General features: G+C 46.3%; 1 pseudogene across 1 annotated transcript in view; it reads right to left on the bottom strand.

Annotated features, from left to right (window-relative positions):
- LOC311127370 overlaps positions 1-21,399 on the bottom strand; it is a 367,179-nt pseudogene that overhangs the window by 328,083 nt on the left and 17,697 nt on the right. The window contains exons 6-9 of the transcript in view: positions 20,677-20,952; positions 18,104-18,184; positions 11,139-11,306; positions 4,763-4,825 (exon numbers count right to left, since the gene is read on the bottom strand). The product of the transcript in view is annotated as an uncharacterized misc_RNA (transcript). The remainder of the gene's footprint in view (positions 1-4,762; positions 4,826-11,138; positions 11,307-18,103; positions 18,185-20,676; positions 20,953-21,399) is intronic.

The raw sequence follows: 21,399 nt of genomic DNA, 5'->3' as shown, positions 1-21,399 counted from the left end.
GGTTCTTCAGGAAATTAAACAGATAAATCCTGGTGTTATAAGAAGTCAGCTTCCTTGAAAGGAAATCCAATTTTCCTATGGCCTTGCATTATATTGTACAATGTACAGCCCTAGTACTATGTTATACGATGTACAGCCCTAGTACTATGTTATACGATGTACAGCCCTAGTACTATGTTATACGATGTACAGCCCTAGTACTATGTTATACGATGTACAGCCCTAGTACTATGTTATACGATGTACAGCCCTAGTACTATGTTATACGATGTACAGCCCTAGTACTATGTTATATGATGTACAGCCCTAGTACTATATTATACGATGTACAGCCCTAGTACTATGTTATACGATGTACAGCCCTAGTACTATGTTATACGATGTACAGCCCTAGTACTATGTTATACGATGTACAGACCTAGTACTATGTTATACGATGTACAGCCCTAGTACTATATTATACGATGTACAGCCCTAGTACTATGTTATACGATGTACAGCCCTAGTACTATGTTATACGATGTACAGCCCTAGTACTATGTTATACGATGTACAGCCCTAGTACTATGTTATACGATGTACAGCCCTAGTACTATGTTATACGATGTACAGCCCTAGTACTATGTTATACGATGTACAGCCCTAGTACTATGTTATACGATGTACAGCCCTAGTACTATGTTATACGATGTACAGCCCTAGTACTATGTTATACGATGTACAGCCCTAGTACTATATTATACGATGTACAGCCCTAGTACTATGTTATACGATGTACAGCCCTAGTACTATGTTATACGATGTACAGCCCTAGTACTATATTATACGATGTACAGCCCTAGTACTATGTTATACGATGTACAGCCCTAGTACTATGTTATACGATGTACAGCCCTAGTACTATGTTATACGATGTACAGCCCTAGTACTATGTTATACGATGTACAGCCCTAGTACTATGTTATACGATGTACAGCCCTAGTACTATGTTATACGATGTACAGCCCTAGTACTATGTTATACGATGTACAGCCCCAGTACTATGTTATACGATGTACGGCCCTAGTACTATGTTATACGATGTACGGCCCTAGTACTATGTTATACGATGTACAGCCCTAGTACTATGTTATACGATGTACAGCCCTAGTACTATGTTATACGATGTACAGCCCTAGTACTATGTTATACGATGTACAGCCCTAGTACTATGTTATACGATGTACAACCCTAGTACTATGTTATACGATGTACAGCCCTAGTACTATGTTATACGATGTACAGCCCTAGTACTATGTTATACGATGTACAGCCCTAGTACTATGTTATACGATGTACAGCCCTAGTACTATGTTATACGATGTACAGCCCTAGTACTATGTTATACGATGTACAGCCCTAGTACTATGTTATACGATGTACAGCCCTAGTACTATGTTATACGATGTACAGCCCTAGTACTATGTTATACGATGTACAGCCCTAGTATTAACACATTCACAGCTCCTCCTAGGTGGAATAAAATCTAAACATCGGCGTAGTCATGGAAATGATAGCTTTTTATTATTCCTTTACAATACCCAGAATTTGTTTAGCGCCGTGCTACACATGTATTCCCATTCCGTCCCGCCTGCTTGCCTTCTAAACGAGCTGTCGCTAATTTAATTTACTCCCACAATGCACTTCTTCTAAAAGTGATAATAACAATGCCAGGAATCCTATTCGGGGCAGTTGATTGGTTGTCACAGTGTCGCTGAACCCAGCCTGTCTGTCAAAACGTACAACTTCAGCAGAGGTACAGTAATTAAATGACCCTTTCAGAAAAGACAGGTCTTTGTATTGAATTCACAGCTGAATAGAACAAGTAAATGGAGTGCTCACAGGAATCTATTATAAGTTTTGAGTTTTTCCTACAATTTCTTGAGGCAACTAGTTAGTTTGAACCTCAAAAAAACAAATAATGACTTTAAAGAGATTTATTTTGTGCTACTTTTAATACAATTAATGGTAGCTAAAGTGCCAAGACTAGTTCAATAAGGATATATGGACTAAGGTGTTTTCTTTGGTCCTAGTGGACCATTATAACAAACTTAATGCCACTTCTACACCGGGAACATACTAATTATACGGAGAGTTTCACAAATAACCCAATTCCCCGTTCTCCTCTCAGCCGGTCCTACAGGTATAATGATTTAAAGCTTGTGTAACTGTTGTACTTTCTCAGAATTCCTGAGTGGTTAAGGGAAAAACAGAAGGACTACGTCCCAAATGACACCCTATTCTCTATACAGTGCACTACTTTTCACCAGGTCCCATTAGATATCCCATAGGGTTCTGCTCAAAAGTAGTGCACTCTATTGGGAATAGGGTGCCATTTAGGACACACCCAAGTTCCTACTAGCTCTGAAAAATGTATTTATCCCAACTATACCACTCTATGGTAATTGGGTCAATGACCTCATAGACCATCTGGTCCTAATAGGCGAATCACCACCTGTTCAGAGTAATGAATTCCTATCATTCTTCATTCCCAAACACACTGGCTCTTCTTCTCTATATTTCTGCCAAACACACTGGCTCTTCTTCTCTCTCTTTCTGTAATTTGCTCTCTCTGTCTCGCTCTCGCTGTCAGGCTGAATCCCAAATCACTCCCTTCCCCTCGGCCCTCGGCCCTCCATTTGCTTATTCACACGTGCCTCTGCCATATGAACAAGTGTCCCAATGCTGAGGGAGTGAACATTATGGAGGGTGTATTAGACCCTCCGATAGCTACTTCCACCCAGTCAGCTAAGCTGCCGGCTTCAGAGCGAAGTGGGATCCCATAACGCACCACATTATTTTTAGTTTGTGCAATTTCACACAAAACAATGGAGAGGCGTAATGGAGAGCCACCTGTATTTGTTTGTGTCTGACTTCAAGGCTTGACACATGTAATAAATTAAATGTTTAACTTTTACTGACTTTTATATATTGTAAAACAACAGGGGGAATTTGAATTTCATGCTCGTTCTACTATTTAAATGTGTAACTTTAGTTATTTTTTAAAGCACACAAAACTTGAAAAAGCCATACATGCACATGAGTAAAATCATGGAGGAGAACACACAATACAGTCTGAGACTTATTGCCATTGTGGTCCTCTTGAGACAAGATGGCTGACAAGATCCAACACGGTTGAACACAGTATGGCAGCGAGATAATACAACATAAAAACAAAGAAGAAGAACATCATTCTTGAGTGTGTCCCGAAGTCGATGGGTTTATTGATCTCCTCGCCACTCTTGAAGTCACCCTCAGAATTTCCTCAGCAACACGTGACAACAGAGGGCCCTCCGAGCGAGTTGGTAGGGGCGAGGGGCTGTTTTGAGATTCACAGTCTCTCTCTGTGTCTCTCCTTCTCAGTCTATGTCTCTCTCTCTCTCTCTCTCTCTCTCTCTCTCTCTCTCTCTCTCTCTCTCTCTCTGTCTCTCCTTCTCATGTCTCTCTCTATATCTCTCCTTCTCAGTCTATGTCTCTCTTTCTGTCTCTCCTTCTCAGTCTGTCTCTCTCTGTGTCTCTCCTTCTCAGTCTCTGTCTCTCTCTCGGTGTCTCTCCTTCTCAGTCTCTGTCTCTCTCTCGGTGTCTCTCCTTCTCAGTCTATGTCTCTCTGTCTGTGTCTCTCCTTCTCAGTCTCTCTCTCTGTGTCTCTCCTTCTCAGTCTATGTCTCTCTCTCTCTCTGTATCTCTCCTTCTCAGTCTCTCTCTCTCTCTCTCTCTCTCTCTCTCTCTCTCTCTCTCTCTCTCTCTCTCTCTCTCTCTCTCTCTCTCTCTCTCTCTCTCTCTCTCTCTCTCTCTCTCTCTCTCTCTCTCTCTCTCTCTCCGTGTCTCTCCTTCTCAGTCTATGTCTCTCTCTGTCTCTCCTTCTCAGTCTCTCTCTCGGTGTCTCTCCTTCTCAGTCTATGTCTCTCTCTCTCTCTCTCTCTCTCTCTCTCTCTCTCTCTCTCTCTCTCTCTCTCTCTCTCTCTCTCTCTCTCTCTCTCTCTATCTCTCCTTCTCAGTCTATGTCTCTCTCTCTGTATCTCTCCTACTCAGTCTATGTCTCTCTCTCTGTCTCTCCTTCTCATTCTGTCTCTCTCTGTGTCTCTCCTTCTCAGTCTATGTCTCTCTCTGTGTCTCTCCTTCTCAGTCTGTCTCTCTCTGTGTCTCTCCTTCTCAGTCTATGTCTCTCTCTGTGTCTCTCCTTCTCAGTCTATGTCTCTCTCTCTGTCTCTCCTTCTCAGTCTCTCTCTCTGTGTCTCTCCTTCTCAGTCTCTCTCTCTCTGTGTCTCTCCTTCTCAGTCTATGTCTCTCTCTGTGTCTCTCCTTCTCAGTCTGTCTCTCTCTGTGTCTCTCCTTCTCAGTCTATGTCTCTCTCTGTGTCTCTCCTTCTCAGTCTATGTCTCTCTCTCTGTATCTCTCCTTCTCAGTCTATGTCTCTCTCTGTATCTCTCCTTCTCAGTCTATGTCTCTCTCTGTATCTCTCCTTCTCAGTCTATGTCTATCTCTGTGTCTCTCCTTCTCAGTCTATGTCTATCTCTGTCTGTCTTTTCTCTGTCTCCATCTCTGGCTGTCTTTTCTCATGGCACCATGACATACTGTACATTAACCTGGTTCCAGACCATGACAATGGCCGTAGGAGCTTGCACGACAGCACAAACAGAGTAGAACAAGTAAATACCTGTGTACACATACACAGTTATTAATGGATCTATTGAGCCAGATAGATATTTAACATCTCCTTTACCTTGTCTCCTTGATCGCCTTTCTGTCCTGGAAGTCCTGCCAAGCCTGGTAGACCTTGATCACCCTAGAAGGAACAAAAACATTTCATTTATGTAATTTACCTGAACTAGCTTGCTAATGACTGTCCGTCCACACATTAAAAACTCCCCAAGGACGTGAGAAACTCCCCAAGGTACCACCTCTGTCTGAAGTCTGCTCTCAGAACACTTCCATGGACATTAGTAGAACCACCTCTGGAGATGGCGGGCATGTCTTACACAAAGAAACCACATATTTGTGCCAAATTACTGCTAATAAGCTTTTATTCCCTGCCTTTGGTTGGCGTCCAAGAAAACTAATTTGCAGAAATGTGCTTTAATTGGTCATTTATTTCCTTGTTTAATACGTATGGTGGCAGCAGTGGGATATTTTAATTTGGAATTCAGAATGCATGGTTCCATTAGAACAGAACAGAACACTCCAACCCATTAGGATTCTAATTGGTGTTTGGACAGATAGTAGCTGAGGATCGCTCAACTCTGTTCTCTTATATCGAAGTTGAGTTGACTGTTGATAAGTGGTCGCGTGATTTTCTAGCAACAACATTGAGTTGCCATCAGTCGATACTTGTAAAAATGTAAATTCTGAAAACGCTTACCTGTACCTATGTTTGTCCTGTACAACTGAGGTCTTTCCGCAGGGTGCTGAAATTCATACTTTTAATAAAAACGTTTATCGAATATATGTCACGAATTCAGCCTAGGCTGCCCCTCCTCCTTGCTCGGGCAGGTTTCGGCGTTCGTCGTCACCGGCTTACTAGCCACTACCGCTCCATTTATCATCACTCCATTTGTCTTGTCTTGTCTTGTCAATCACACACACCTGGTACTCATTCCCTCATTAGTCTGTGTGTAAGTGTTCCCTCTGCCCCCTTGTCCTTTGTGAGTGATTGTTCATTGTGAGAGTGAGTAGCTCGGTTGACCTACTCTTTCCTTGTATGTAGCCAAGGTGGATTTGTCCCTTGTGCTAGTTTCGTTTTGACGCTTGCTGCGCTTTATTCATGTACACTGAATAAACTCTGGATTTCAGTGTTTTACCTCCTGCGCCTGACTCCGTCATTCACACCTCATCACAGAATCACTCACCTCTATGGAGTCAGCAGGAGAGGAGCGCATGTCTGGAATAGTGGCAAGGGTCCAGGAACATTCCACTATGCTGGCCAGCTTGGGGGAAGCGATGGATCGGGTTCTTCAGGTCGTCCAACGCCTGGAGAGAAGAGGAACCGATCCGTTGAGACCAGCTGGCCAACCGGATCCAGCCACCTACATCACAGCACCCGGAGGGATCCAGATATCTCGACCACGGGCGTTCGATGGGACGCCGGCTCTATGTCAGGGATTCCTTCTCCAACTGGAGCTATACTGCTCCAGTGTCAGGCCGGCGCCATCAGATCGAGAGCAGGTGTCCGTCCTCATTTCCTGCCTCTCGGGGAAAGCCCTGGAGTGGGCCAACATGGTTTGGAGAGAAGGAGGAGCCGCGTTGGAGGACTACAGGGAGTTCGCCCGCCTATTTCGGGCAGTTTTCGATCACCCGCCCGAGGGTCGAGAGGCGGGTGAGCAGCTGGTCCACTTGAGGCAGGGGACGAGGACAGTACAGGAGTTCGCGCTGGAGTTCCGGATTCTGGCAGCAGGATCCGGGTGGAACGAGCGGGCCCTGATCAACCAGTTCCGGTGCCATCTATGGGAGGACGTCCGACGGGAGCTAGCCTGCCGTGACACCAGTTTGTCTTTTACCAAACTGGTGGACATGGCCATTCGTCTGGATAACCTGCTGGCCGTTCCCGCCCCGACCAACGCGGATCCAGAGCTCATGGAGCTGGGTGGTACCGCGCACCGAGAGAGCGGAAGACGACAGCGCCAGGGCCAATCGGATGGCACGAAGGGACATTCCACCACATGTTGTCGTCAGCGCTCTTTTGGGTCAGGAGGCGGCCGGCAGGGCACTCTCGCATCACCCCAGGTATTGAGCACTCACACTTGTTCAGAGCCCTCTGCTGCGCACTGTACCATACCGATATATTTCCTTGATTGCATGAGAGTTCCCAAGTGTAAGGCGCTAGTAGATTCAGGCGCAGCTTGGAACTTTATGGATAAAACTTTCGTACGCCACCAGGGCATTTCATTAGTTCCCCTATCCATTCCACACCCCATCAGAGCACTTGATAGTCGACCATTAGGGTCCGGGTTGATAAAGGAAGTCACGTACCAGTCACCATGATCACACAGGAGACGCATTGTGAGCAGGTCACTTTTTCCATCATTGAGTCTCCTGCTTTCCCTGTGGTGTTAGGTATTCCGTGGCTAGCACTCCACAACCCCACTTTCTCATGGCCGCAGAGGGTTCTCACGGGGTGGTCTCGAGAGTGTCAGGGTAGGTGTCTGGGTGGTTCCGTTGGTGCAACCACGGTGGAAAGTCCAGATGGTGCCTCCACCGTGCGCATTCCCCCCGAATACCATGATCTGGCACAAGTTTTCTCCAAGAATAAAGCAACTAAATTGCCACCTCATCGGGCGGGAGATTGCACAATAAACCTTTGGGTAGACGCTGTACCTCCCAGGAGTCATGTGTATCCCCTGTCGCAGGCGGAGACGGAGGCTATGGAGACATACGTCACCGAGTCCCTGCGCCAGGGGTACATGTACATACGTCCCTCCACTTCACCCACCTCCTCGAGTTTCTTTTTTGTGAAGAAGAAAGACGGCGGTCTGCGCCCGTGCATTGACTATCGACCACTGAACAAGGAGTCAATTAGATTTAGTTATCCTCTCCCCCTCATTCCGTCAGTGGTTGAGTCATTGCATGGAGCACACTTCTTCACTAAATTAGATCTCAGGAGTGCGTACAACCTGGTGCGTATCCGAGAGGGAGATGAGTGGAAGACAGCATTCAGCACAACCACGGGGCATTATGGGACATGCTTAGGTGGATGCGTCCGTAGTGGACTACATCGATGACATCTTGGTGTATTCCGCTACGCGCGCCGAGCATGTGTCCCTGGTTCGCAAAGTACTGGCCCAACTGTTGGAAAATGACCTTTATGCCAAGGCAGAAAAGTGTATGTTTTTCCAGCAGTCTGTCTCCTTCCTCGGATACTGCATTTCTACCACAGGTGTGGAGATGGAAGGTGACCGCATTGCAGCCGTGCGTAATTGGCCGACTCCAACCATGGTAAAGGAGGTGCAGCGCTTCCTTGGCTTCGCCAACTATTATCAGAGGTTTTACCGGGGCTTTGGCAAGATCGCAGCTCCCATTACATCTCTGTTGAAGGGTGGGCCGTCCCGGCTCCGCTGGTCTACTGAGACTGACAGGGCCTTCAGTAACCTGAGGGAACTGTTCACCTCGGCCCCGGTACTGGCCCACCCCGATCCATCACTACCGTTTGTAGTGGAGGTGGATGCGTCCGAGGTTGGGATGGGAGCAGTCCTATCTTTGACCGTGTGGAGACATTGGCTCGAGTGGGTGAAACACCCATTCCTCGTCTGGACGGACAACCGTAACCTGGAGTACATCTGGGCAGCGAGGAGGCTGAACCCTCGCCAGGCCAGATGGGCCCTATTCTTCACCCGGTTTGATTTCACACTGTCATACATTCCGGGTACAAAGTACATGAAGGCAGACGCACTGTCCCGGCTGTATGATACAGAGGAGAGGCCCAGAGACAATACCCCCATATTGCCAGACCCCTGCATTGTGGCGCCGGTAGTACGGGCAATGTACGCGGATATAGCGCAGGCATTACGCACAGATCCATCTCCACCGCAGTGTCCAGCTGGGCTGCAGTACGTGCCTGCGCTTATCCGTGATCGTCTGATCTACTGGGCACACATGTCATCCTCCTCTGGTCACCCAGGTATCAGTCGTACAGTGCGCTGCCTGACCGAAAAGTACTGGTGGCCTACCTTGGCTAAGGACGTGAGGGTGTATGTTTCCTCCTGCTCAGTGCGCCCAGAGTAAGGCACCTAGGCACCTCCCAGCGGGTAAGTTAAAAGTTTTACCAGTTCCACAACGACCATGGTCTCATTTGAGTGTTGATTTTTTAAACTGATCTGCCTCTCTCTCAAGAGAACACCACCATCCTGGTCGTTGTGGACCGCTTTCGAAGGCCTGTCGCCTCCTTCCTCTGCCCGGTCTCCCCACGGCTCTGCAAACTGCGAAGGCCCTGTTTACTCACGTCTTCCGGCACTACGGGGTACATTTACATTTACATTTACGTCATTTAGCAGACGCTCTTATCCAGAGCGACTTACAAATTGGTGCATTCACCTTATAGCCAGTGGGATAACTACTTCTTTTTTTTTTTTTGGGGGGGGGGGGGGGGGGTAGAATGATTACTTTATCCTATCCCAGGTATTCCTTAAAGAGGTGGGGTTTCAAATGTCTCCGGAAGGTGGTGAGTGACTCCGCTGTCCTGGCGTCGTGAGGGAGCTTGTTCCACCATTGGGGTGCCAGAGCAGCGAACAGTTTTGACTGGGACCAGAGGATATAGTGTCTGACCGAGGTCCCAAATTCACATCTAAAGTCTGGAAGGTGTTCATGGAATGTCTGGGAGTCTCAGTCAGCCTGACCTCTGGGTTCCACCCTGAGAGTAATGGGCAGGTGGAATGGGTAAATCAGGATGTGGGTATGTTCCTGAGGTCCTATTGCCAGGACCGGCCGGGGGAGTGGTCGGTGTTCCTGCCATGGGCAGAATATGCCCAGAATTCTCTCTGCCACTCCTCTACGAACCTAACACCATTTCAGTGTGTTTTAGGTTATCAACCGGTTCTGGCACCGTGGCACCAGAGCCAGACCGAAGCTCCTGCGGTGGAGGACTGGTTTCGGCACGCGGAGGAGACGTGGAACGCTGCTCATGTTCACCTCCAACGCGTCGTGCGTCGTCAGAAGGCCAACGCTGACCGTCACCGCAGTGAGGCCCCCATCTTTGTGCCGGAGGATTGGGTCTGGCTCTCGACCCGGAATCTGCCCCTCCGCCTGCCCTGCCGGAAGCTGAGCCCACGGTTTGTAGGGCCGTTCAAAGTCCTGAGGAGAATCAACGAGGTCACATATAGGTTATTACTCCCCCCTGATTACCGTATTAACCCCTCGTTTCATGTGTCTCTCCTCAGGCCGGTGGTGGCTGGTCCGCTCCAGGAGTCTGAGGTGCGGGAGGTCCCTCCACCTCCTTTGGACATCGAGGGGGCACCGGCGTACTCTGTCCGTTCCATACTGGATTCGAGGCGTCGGGTGGGGGGCCTTCAGTACCTCGTGGAGTGGGAAGGGTACGGTCCGGAGGAACGGTGGTGGGTCCAGGTGAGGGAAATCCTCGATCCCTCTCTGTTGAGGGACTTCCATCGTCGCCATCCGACTCGCCCTGCTCCGCGTCCTCCTGGCCGTCCCCGAGGCCGCTGTCAGCGCGCTGCTGGAGGTGCGCGTCAAGTGGGGGGTACTGTCACGAATTCAGCCGAGGCTGCCCCTCCTCCTTGCTCGGGCAGGTTTCGGCGTTCGTCGTCACCGGCTTACTAGCCACTACCGCTCCATTTATCATCACTCCATTTGTCTTGTCTTGTCAATCACACACACCTGGTTCTCATTCCCTCATTAGTCTGTGTATAAGTGTTCCCTCTGCCCCCTTGTCCTTTGTGAGTGATTGTTCATTGCTAGCTTTCCTTGTATTTAGCCAAGGTGGATTTGTCCCTTGTGCTAGTTTCGTTTTGACGCTTACTGCGCTTTATTCATGTACACTGAATAAACTCTGGATTTCAGTGTTTTACCTCCTGCGCCTGACTCCGTCATTCACACCTCATCACAATACAACCACCAACATTTTCCTAATTTGAGTTGTTCAACTCAGCACGAATGCGCTTGTGCCAATTGAATCTCAGTACGTCAAGGCCGCTACATCTCCAGTTGAGCAACACTAATGAGTAAAAAGTTGGTGGTTGCATTCAATAAAAGTTTTTATGATAAGTGTGAAGGACCGCAGTTGTATAGGACAAACATAGATACAGGTAAGCGTTTTCAGAATTTTAATTTTTACAAGCATCGACTGATGTTGACTCAATGTTGTTGCTAGCAAATCGCGTGACCAGTTATCAATACTCAACTCCACCTCGATATAAGAGAACGGAGTTGAGCGATCCTCAGCTACTGATTGTACACAGAGTTAAATAGAAAACCAAAATGGCTGCCTTCATCAACACATTCTAGAGTTAGGAAGGTTTATAACATAGATCACTCTAGTAATATGTATGGTTGCGTCCCTAATGGCACCCTATTCCCTATTGGCCTTGATCAAAAGTAGTGCACTATATAGAGAATAGAGTGCCTTTCGGGACGCAGACTATTTCTATGGACTGTACCTTCTCTGCTGAACACTGACATCTGTCACTGCTGGAATGCTGGACCCGGTGGACCTGGGCTGGATGGACGGGCTGGGAGAGCATCCGGGGGAGCTGGCCTGCTCCAGCTGTAACCAAGGGATTGGGAGTGACCCCTTTAGCCCCAGGGCCCTCCCTGCTAGGCTCACACTGTAGCATCAATACAAAGACATATACAAACCGTTTAAACACATTACTCTGCTATTTACACCAAGGGCCCGTTTCCTGGACCCGGATTAAGCCTAATAATTTAATGTTGTTATGCAATTATGTTAACTTGAACTAGCATCCAGGGCTAGACAGCATTTTGTTCTAGAAAGTAAAATCTGTAAAATCTCCATTGAAAGTGCTATTTATTTTAGGAGTAGGCTTAACCAATTATAATACAAGACATGTTGAAATGCAGTTCTCAAATAGTCTGAAATGTAATTACAGTCCAGTACCACTACCGTAAGTATAATCAGGTAATGTCCAATGATTCATTGACCCAATGAGATACCTTAATTACTGTGGAACTAGATGACTGTCCCAGGTGAATGAGGAAAGGCCAATTCATTATTTCCTATCATATTGACTGAGACCCAGTACTGAAACTCAATGCACACTGAGATAACATCCTGGTTATAAATATATATTATAACTGTCATAGGCCAAAGGAAGTGGTGGAAAAAGTACCCAATTGTCATACTTGAGTAAAAGTAAAGATACCTTAATAGAAAATGACTGAAGTAGAAGTGAAAGTCATCGAGTAAAATACTACTTGAGTAAAAGTATTTGATTTGAAATATACTTAAGTATCAAAAGTAAATGTAATTGCTAAAATATACGTAATTATCAAAAGTAAAAGTGTAAATAGTTTCAAATTCCTTATATTAAGCAAACCAGACGGCACCATTGTCTTCTTTTTTTAATTTACTTATGGATAGCCAGGTGCTATCTCCAACACTCAGACATCATTTACAAACAAAGCATTTGTGTTGAGTGAGTTTGTCAGATCAGAGGCAGTAGAAATGCCAGGGATGTTCTCTTGATAAGTGCATGAATTGGACAATCTTCCTGTCCTGCTAAGTATTCAAAATGTAACTAGTACTTTTGGGTGTCAGTGAAAATATATGGAGTAAAAAGTACATCATTTTCTTTAGGAATGTAGCGAAGTAAAAGTTGTCAAAAATATAAATAGTAAAGTAAAATACAGATACCCAAAAAAACGACTTACAGTGAGGGAAAAAAGTATTTGATCCCCTGCTGATTTTGTACGTTTGCCCACTGACAAAGAAATGATCAGTCTATAATTTTAATGGTAGGTTTATTTGAACAGTGAGAGACAGAATAACAACAAAAAAATCCAGAAAAATGCATGTCAAAAATGTTATAAATTGATTAGCATATTAATGAGGGAAATAAGTATTTGACCCCCTCTCAATCAGAAAGATTTCTGGCTCCCAGGTGTCTTTTATACAGGTAACGAGCTGAGATTAGGAGCACACTCTTAAAGGGAGTGCTCCTAATCTCAGTTTGTTACCTGTATAAAAGACACCTGTCCACAGAAGCAATCAATCAATCAGATTCCAAACTCTCCAACCTGGCCAAGACCAAAGAGCTCTCCAAGGATGTCAGGGACAAGATTGAAGACCTACACAAGGCAGGAATGGGCTACAAGACCATCGCCAAGCAGCTTGGTGAGAAGGTGACAACAGTTGGTGCGATTATTCGCAAATGGAAGAAACACAAAATTACTGTCAATCTACCTCGGCCTGGGGCTCCATGCAAGTTCTCACCTCGTGGAGTTGCAATGATCATGAGACCGGTGAGGAATCAGTCCAGAACTACACGGGAGGATCTTGTCAATGATCTCAAGGCAGCTGGGACCATAGTCACCAAGAAAACAATTGGTAACACACTACGCCGTGAAGGACTGAAATCCTGCAGCTCCCGCAAGGTCCCCCTGCTCAAGAAAGCACATATACATGCCCGTCTGAAGTTTGCCAAAGAACATCTGAATGATTCAGAGGAGAACTGGGTGAAAGTGTTGTGGTCAGATGAGACCAAAATGGAGCTCTTTGGCATCAACTCAACTCGCCGTGTTTGGAGGAGGAGGAATGCTGCCTATGACCCCAAGAACACCATCCCCACCGTCAAACATGGTGGAAACATTATGCTTTGGGGGTGTTTTTCTGCTAAGGGGACAGGACAACTTCACCGCATCAAAGGGACGATGGACGGGGCCATGTACCGTCAAATCTTGGGTGAGAACCTCCTTCCCTCAGCCAGGGCATTGAAAATGGGTCGTGGATGGGTATTCCAGCATGACAATGACCCAAAACACACGGCCAAGGCAACAAAGGAGTGGCTCAAGAAGAAGCACATTAAGGTCCTGGAGTGGCCTAGCCAGTCTCCACACCTTAATCCCATAGAAAATCTGTGGAGGGAGCTGAAGGTTCGAGTTGCCAAACATCAGCCTCGAAACCTTAATGACTTGGAGAAGATCTGCAAAGAGGAGTGGGACAGAATCCCTCCTGATATGTGTGCAAACTTGATGGCCAACTACAAGAAACGTCTGACCTCTGTGATTGCCAACAAGGGTTTTGCCACAAAGTACTAAGTCATGTTTTGCAGAGGGGTCAAATACTTATTTCCCTCATTAAAATGCAAATCACTCAGGCAAACATAGAAAACAACAAACTAGAACCCCCAACATAGAAAATAAACACATAGAATGAACACACCCTGGCTCAACAAATAGAGTCCCAGAGCCAGGGTGTGACAGTACCCCCCCCTAAAGGCGCGGACTGCGACCGCGCCTCAAAACGAGCAAAACAGGGGAGGGCTGGGTGGGCATTCCTCCTCGGCGGCGGTTCTGGCTCCGGGCTTGCCCACCACCCTCCAACAAACCCCCCATAGCGCCCCTGGTCCGGTCTGGCCCCGCTGGCTGGAGCTGGACTGGACGTAGCAGGAGCGGTTAGCTTCATCTCCTTAGTGGAGCCGTTGACCGGTACCTGGTTAGGCACCAGTGACCCAGGCACGGGTTGTGCCGGACAGACGACGCGCACCCCTGGCTTGGTGCGTGAGGCAGGAAAGGACCGGACCTGGCTGACGATGCGCACCCCTGGCTTGGTGCGTGGAGCCGGAACGGGCCTCACCGGACTGACGACGCGCACCCCTGGCTTGGTGCGTGGAGTAGCAATGGGCCGGACCGGGCTGACGATGCGCACCCCTGGCTTGGTGCGTGGAGCCGGAACGGGCCTCACCGGACTGACGACTCGCACCCCTGGCTTGGTGCGTGGAGCAGCGACGGGCCTTACCAGGCTGACGACTCGAACCGTATACTTGGTGCGAGTGGCAGGAACAGGCCGGGCCGGGCTGGCGACGCGCACCGTATACTTGGTGCGAGTGGTAGGAACAGGCCGGGCCGGGCTGGCGACGCGCACCGTAGACTTGGTGCGAGTGGCAGGAACAGCCCGGGCCGGGCTGGCGACGCACACCGTAGGCTTGGTGCGTGGAGCAGGGACAGGCCGGGCTGGGCTGGCGACGCACCCCGTAGGCTTGGTGCGTGGAGCAGGGACAGGCCGGGCTGGGCTGGCGACGCACACCGTAGGCTTGGTGCGTGGAGCAGGGACAGGCCGGGCTGGGCTGGCGACGCACCCCGTAGGCTTGGTGCGTGGAGCAGGGACAGGCCGGGCTGGGCTGGCGACGCACACCGTAGGCTTGGTGCGTGGAGCAGGGACAGGCCGAGCTGGGCTGGCGACGCACACCGTAGGCTTGGTGCGAGGGGCAGGAACAGGCTGGACCGGGCTGGCGACGCACACCGTAGGCTTGGTGCGAGAGGCAGGAACAGGCCGGACCGGGCTGGTGACGCGCACCGTCCATTTGGTGCGAGGGGCCGTAACAGGCCGGACCGTACTGGGGACACACACCACTGGCTCTACCCCGGGAACTGGAACGGGCCGGACCGGACTGGTAACACACCCCAGTACCTCTCGCCGTGCCTCTAAACCTCCTTTCCCTACTTTGACCAGTGGCCCCCGTAACCTGGTGGCCTTTTGAATACACCCCTTTTCTGCCTCCGTCAGCCCCGTCGTCCATGCCCTGTGCCCCCCCCTAAAAATGTTTTGGGGTTGCCTCTCGTCAGTCTCACTCCATGGCCGGCGATCCTCCCATGTCCAGTCTGCCTTCTCCTGGACACGCTGCTTGGTCCTTGTATGGTGGGTTTTTCTGTCACGTTCGTCAGGGAGAGAAGTAGACCAATGCGCAGCGTGATGAACGAACATGTTTACTTTATTAAATTAAAGCACGAAACAAAACAACAAACGACTCGTAACGTCCTTGGTAACAAAGACCAACACGGAACAAAAACCCACAAACACAAAGGGAAAAACAGACAGTTTAAATATGGCTCCCAATCAGAGACAACCAGCCAACAGCTGACACTCGTTGCCTCTGATTGGGAGTCACTCAGGCAAACATAGAAAACAACCAACTAGAACCCCCAACATAGAAAATAAACACATAGAATGAACACACCCTGGCTCAACAAATAGAGTCCCAGAGCCAGGGTGTGACATTACTTAAGTACTTTACACCACTGGCCAAAGGTGAGAGATCACTGAAACACACTATTTCCAACAATATTGACCACATGTGACCAAGCACATTGAATCAACATAACCCAACACTCACTGAGATGACAACATAGTTATGAATGCATATAGGCCTAACTGTCAAAACATCAAAGGTCACTTCTCCTTTGAAACACAGTTAGCACCCCAAATTGCATGCTGTTCCCTATGGGCTCTGGTCAAATGTAGTGCACTATATTGGGAATAGGATGCCATTTGGGATACATCCACAGTCTGTAAGGTCACTCTCAATTGACCTGGTATGCAATATGAGCTAACAGAAGAATATCTATCAATCAAATGTATTTATAAAGCCTTTTTTACATCAGCAGCTGTCACAAAGTGATTGCACAGTAACCTGGATTGGATGTCCCTTATGGAAGAAACATAATTCAGTAGGGCAGTTTTTAAGAAGGACAAACACAACTCAACCAGATTATATTACCTACTGTCCTTAAATTCACATCTCGACCACGAAGCCAGTTCCACTGCTTAATAAAAACAAAAAAATCCCCTCTAATTAGGGACTGATTTAGACCCGGGACACCAGGTGGGTGCAATTAAATATCAGGTAGAACAGAAAACTAGCAGTACTCCGGAACTCGTAGGGTAAGAGTTTAATACCCCTGCTCTACTGTATATCAAGCCATGTCGAAGGTCTCATGTATGTCCTAAAATGTACACTGTTCTATTGACTCCACAATATGGGTCATGATCCTGCAGTAACAAAAGTATACTGTAATATCTTACCATGGAGCCTGCCAATTCACAGCAGCTATATATTTGCCTGATGTACAGATATACAGTTGAAGTCGGGCGTTTACATACACCTTAGCCAAATACATTTAAACTCAGTTTTTCACAATTCCTGACATTTAATCCTAGTAAAACTTCCCTGTCTTAGGTCAGTTAGGGTCACCACTTTATTTAAGAATGTGAATTGTCAGAATAATAGTAGATAGAATGATTTATTTCAGCTTTTATTTCTTTCATCACATTCCCAGTGGGTCAGAAGTTTACATACACTCAATTAGTATTTGGTAGCATTGCCTTTAAATTGTTTAACTTGTGTCAAACGTTTCGGGTATACTTCCATAAGCTTCCCACAATAAGTTGGGTGAATTTTGGCCCATTCCTCCTGACAGAGCTGGTGTAACTGAGTCAGGTTTGTAGGCCTCCTTGCTCGCACACGCTTTTTCAGTTCTGCCCGCAAAAAAAAATTCAGTTCTGCCCGCAAACCATAGTCTGGCTTTTTTATGGCGGTTTTGGAGCAGTGGCTTCTTCCTTGCTGAGCAGCCTTTCAGGTGATGTCGATATAGGACTCGTTTTACTGTGGATATAGATATTTTTGTACCTGTTTCCTCCAGCATCTTCACAAGGTCCTTTGCTGTTGTTCAGGGATTGATTTGCACTTTTCACACCAAAGTACGTTCATCTCTAGGAGACAGAACGCGTCTCCTTCCTGAGCGGTGTGACGGCTGCGTGGTCCCATGGTGTTTATACTTGCGTACTATTGTTTGTACAGATGAACATGGTACCTTCAGGCGTTTGGAAATTGCTCCCAAGGATGAACCAGACTTGTGGAGGTCTACAATGTTTTTTCTGAGGTCTTGGCTGATTTCTTTTGATTTTCCCATGATGTCAACCAAAGAGGCACTGAGTTTGAAGGTAGGCCTTGAAATACATCCACAGGTACACCTCCAATTGACTCAAATTATGTCAATTAGCCTATCAGAAGCTTCTAAAGCCATGACATCATTTTCTGGAATTTTCCAAGCTGTTTATAGGTACAGTCAACTTAGTGTATGTAAACTTCTGACCCACTGGAATTGTGATACAGTGAATTATAAGTGAAATTATCTGTCTGTAAACAATTGTTGGAAAAATGACTTGTGTCATGCACAAAGTCGATGTCCTAACCGACTTGCCAAAACTATGGTTTGTTAACAAGAAATGTGTGTAGTGGTTGAATAACGAGTTTTAATGACTCCAACCTAAGTGTATGTAAACTTCCAACTTCAACTATAGGACCTTAATTCGATCACCCTGTTATTGCAGGAAATGTTCTGCACAGCAGGAAATGCAAACTTGTAGTGTATTTGAGGTTTAAAAAGGCTTCTAAAGTTTGTAATTTCCACTTTAACATTTCCAGATTTGATCTGCCCGAACAAACATTTTTTCAACCCTTATAAAAATGTCCATTCATTATAATCCACACAATAATTCAAATGTCCTGCTGTTGCAGGATTATTTTCCTACTGTGAGAAACTGATTGTCTCATAAATGTCCTAAAATGTGCACCATACTGGAGAGAAGTGTATAATATCTTACCGTGGATCCTGCCCGCTCACAGCAGTTCTCCATCTCAGCCAGGTATGGGTCACAGTAGATCAGGATTTGTTGTAGTTCGATCTGGAGAGAAAGACCTCTGTTAGGGACATTATGATTCAGATATAGAGAAAAACAAACTTTAAAAAAATGCTAACTATACTGTATATATTTTGAAAAATCGAACCTGTTGTTTTGACTGATACTAAGCAACCCCAGCCAACCAAAATTGGTTCTGTGAAAGTTCCCAGAACATTCGTTAGGTTGCGGAAAATGTTCTAATAACACAAAAACTGTCCAGTCGTGGTGATGATTTTAGATAGTTTGTATAAAACATTCGCCTGATGTTTCAATAACGTCCAATAACTGTTCTTAAAAGGTTCCCAGAATGTTTCATTAGGTTATGGGAACAGTCTGGTGAGAACTTTATGGGGACATCATAAAAGATATGTTCCCAAAACACAAAAACTGTCCAGTTGTGCAGATGATTCTAGAATGTTTCTTTTAGGGTGCAAAAAACATGAGATATTACAAGTACGTTCCCAGAACACATTTCGTCTGTTCTATAAAGGTTCCCAGAATATTTCATTAGGTTGTGGTAACATTGTGTGGACATGACAAGAGATATGTTCCCAAAACACAAAAACTGTCCAGTTGTGCTGACATTCAGTTATCAAATCAAATGTTATTTGTCAGCTGCGCCGAATACAACAGGTGTAGACCTTACTGTGAAATGCTTACTTACAAGCCCTTAACCAACAATGCAGATTCCCCCCCCCCTCCCCCCAAAAAACTGTAAGAAATCAAATCAAATAAAGTAAGAAAAAAGCAACACAATAAAAAGGGCATGGTGGTAGAAGCTGTTAAGGAGCCTTTTGGACCTAGACTTGGTGCTCCTGTACCGTTTGCCGTGCGGTAGCAGTGAGAACAGTATATGACAGAGAGAGGAACGATGCCAAATCTTTTCAGTCTCCTGAGGGGGAATAGGAGTTGTTGTGCCCTCCACAAATGTCTTGGTGTGTTTGGACCATGATAGTTTGTTGGTGATGTGGACACCAAGGAACTTGAAGCTCTCGGCCCCCTCCACTACAGTCCCATCGATGTGAATGGGGCATACTCTGCCCTCCTTTTCCTGTAGTCCACGATCAGCTCTTTTGTCTTGCTCACGTTGAGGGAGAGGTTGTTTTCCTGGCATCATACTGCCAGGTCTCTGACCTCCTCCCTATAGGCTGACTCATCGTTGTCGTGATCAGGCCTAATACTTACAAACCCTTAATCAACAACGCAGTTCAAGAAACATTGTTGAGAAAATAAATTACTAAATAAACTAAAGTTTAAAAAAAACTTAAAAAAACATGACACAATAAAATACAATACAGAGGCTACAGTTGAAGTCGGAAGTTTACATACCTTAGCCAAATACATTTAAACTCAGTTTCACAATTCCTGACATTTAATCCTAGTAAAAATGCCCTGTTTTACGTCAGTTAGGATCACCACTTTATTTTAAGAATGTGAAATGTCAGAATAATAGTAGAGAGAATGATTTATTTCAGGTTTTATTTCTTTCATCACATTCCCAGTGGGTCAGAAGTTTACATACACTCAATTAGTATTTGGTAGCATTGCCTTTAAATTGTTTAACTTGGGTCAAACATTTCGGGTAGCCTTCCACAAGCTTCCCACAATAAATTGGGTGAATTTTGGCCACGCAGTTGTTGGTGAACAGGGAGTACAGGAGGTGACTAAGCACGCACCCCCGAGGGGCCCCCGTGTTGAGGATCAGCGTGGCAGATGTGTTGTTGCCTACCCTTACCACCTGGGAACATCCTTGTTACATCAGATGAAGGTGTTTTGCACTCTAAAATAAACATTGTAGAATCATCCGCACAACTGGACAGTTTTTGTGTTTTGGGAACATATCTTTTGTGATGTCCCCACAATATTCCCACCAGACCGTTCCCACAACCTAATGAAACTTTCTGGGAACCTTTAACGAATAGATTAAATGTGTTATAGGAAAGTTCTTGCAACATCAGGCAAATGTTTTATACAAACATTCTCTAATCATCACCACGAATGGACAGTTTTTGTGTTATGAGAACATTTGCCACGACCTAACGAATGTTCTGGGAACTTTCACAGAACCAATTCTGGTTTGCTGGGAAAACATTACTGGTACATTGTGTTATTACATTACCCGGAACCTAATGAGAACTTTTGGGTAATGTTCTGTGATGGTTGTTACATATGTTGTGCACAACATTTTAGTGAATGTTAGGATACATTTTTTTTTTAAATAAAAATGTTTGTAATCAAAAGGGATCTTATCATCCTAATTTTAGATAAAACCCTAACTAGAACTTAATGGGAATCTTAGTTAATGTTCTGGGAATGTTCCCAGTTTGCTGGGACCCTTCTAGATATTGCCCTTGAAGGCAACTATATATAGCTTCTAATTACTGTTTAAAACTATCATGTCGATCTCATGGACTGTCAGTCATTTTATCCATTGCTCCGTCTATGCATTTCAGAATGGTTATATTTCCAGATTGTGTCTTTAGACCTAAACGTACATCTACAGGCCGTCCATCCTCCACCCGGGTGGTAATTAGCGTATATCCGATGGGGTCAATTTCATCCTTCTCGTCTGTCAGCCTCCTCTCTATTAGTTTACAGTCCATGTAGATGGAGACGATGCTGCTCTGGACCGCCACACCCAGCTTGTGCCACTGGCGGTCAAACAGTGTGTGCAGGTCTCGGCTCTTAAAGGTGTAGTGGAGGCTGTTCTTCAGAAGGCCCCGGGCTGAGAACTCCACTTCTCGTTTAGCACCGTCCAACACTACGGACACCTGAAGGTAGAGCCGGAGGAGATTATAAGACATTATATCAGCTCATAACAAGTTACAAAGCTTTATACCTGCCGGTAAAGTGTTACCTTCCATTCTTTACCTTTACCATCTGGGTCATGGTAGATACAAGCATCAGTCATGGCATGAAAACTTTGATAAATTAACCAATGGTCAACCAACCGACAGACCGACCTACCAACAAACCGGCCAACCGACTTGACCGACCTACCGGCCAACCGACCTACCAGCCAGCCAACCGACCGACCGACCGACCGACCTACCAGCGAACCAGCCGATGGACTGACCGACCTGCCAGCCAACTGGCAGAGTGAGTGAGCGATCGACTGATCAGTCAATCAACCAATCAATAAATCAACCAACCAGTCAATATACATGCAAACCCACTTCAATCCTATACATCCAGACATCATCAATATAATTTTAGTG

Source organism: Coregonus lavaretus (assembly GCF_964263955.1).
Source record: "Coregonus lavaretus genome assembly, chromosome: 1".
In the NCBI taxonomy this organism is placed as follows: Eukaryota; Metazoa; Chordata; class Actinopteri; order Salmoniformes; family Salmonidae; genus Coregonus; species Coregonus lavaretus.
This window is presented reverse-complemented; position numbering and strand designations above follow the sequence as displayed.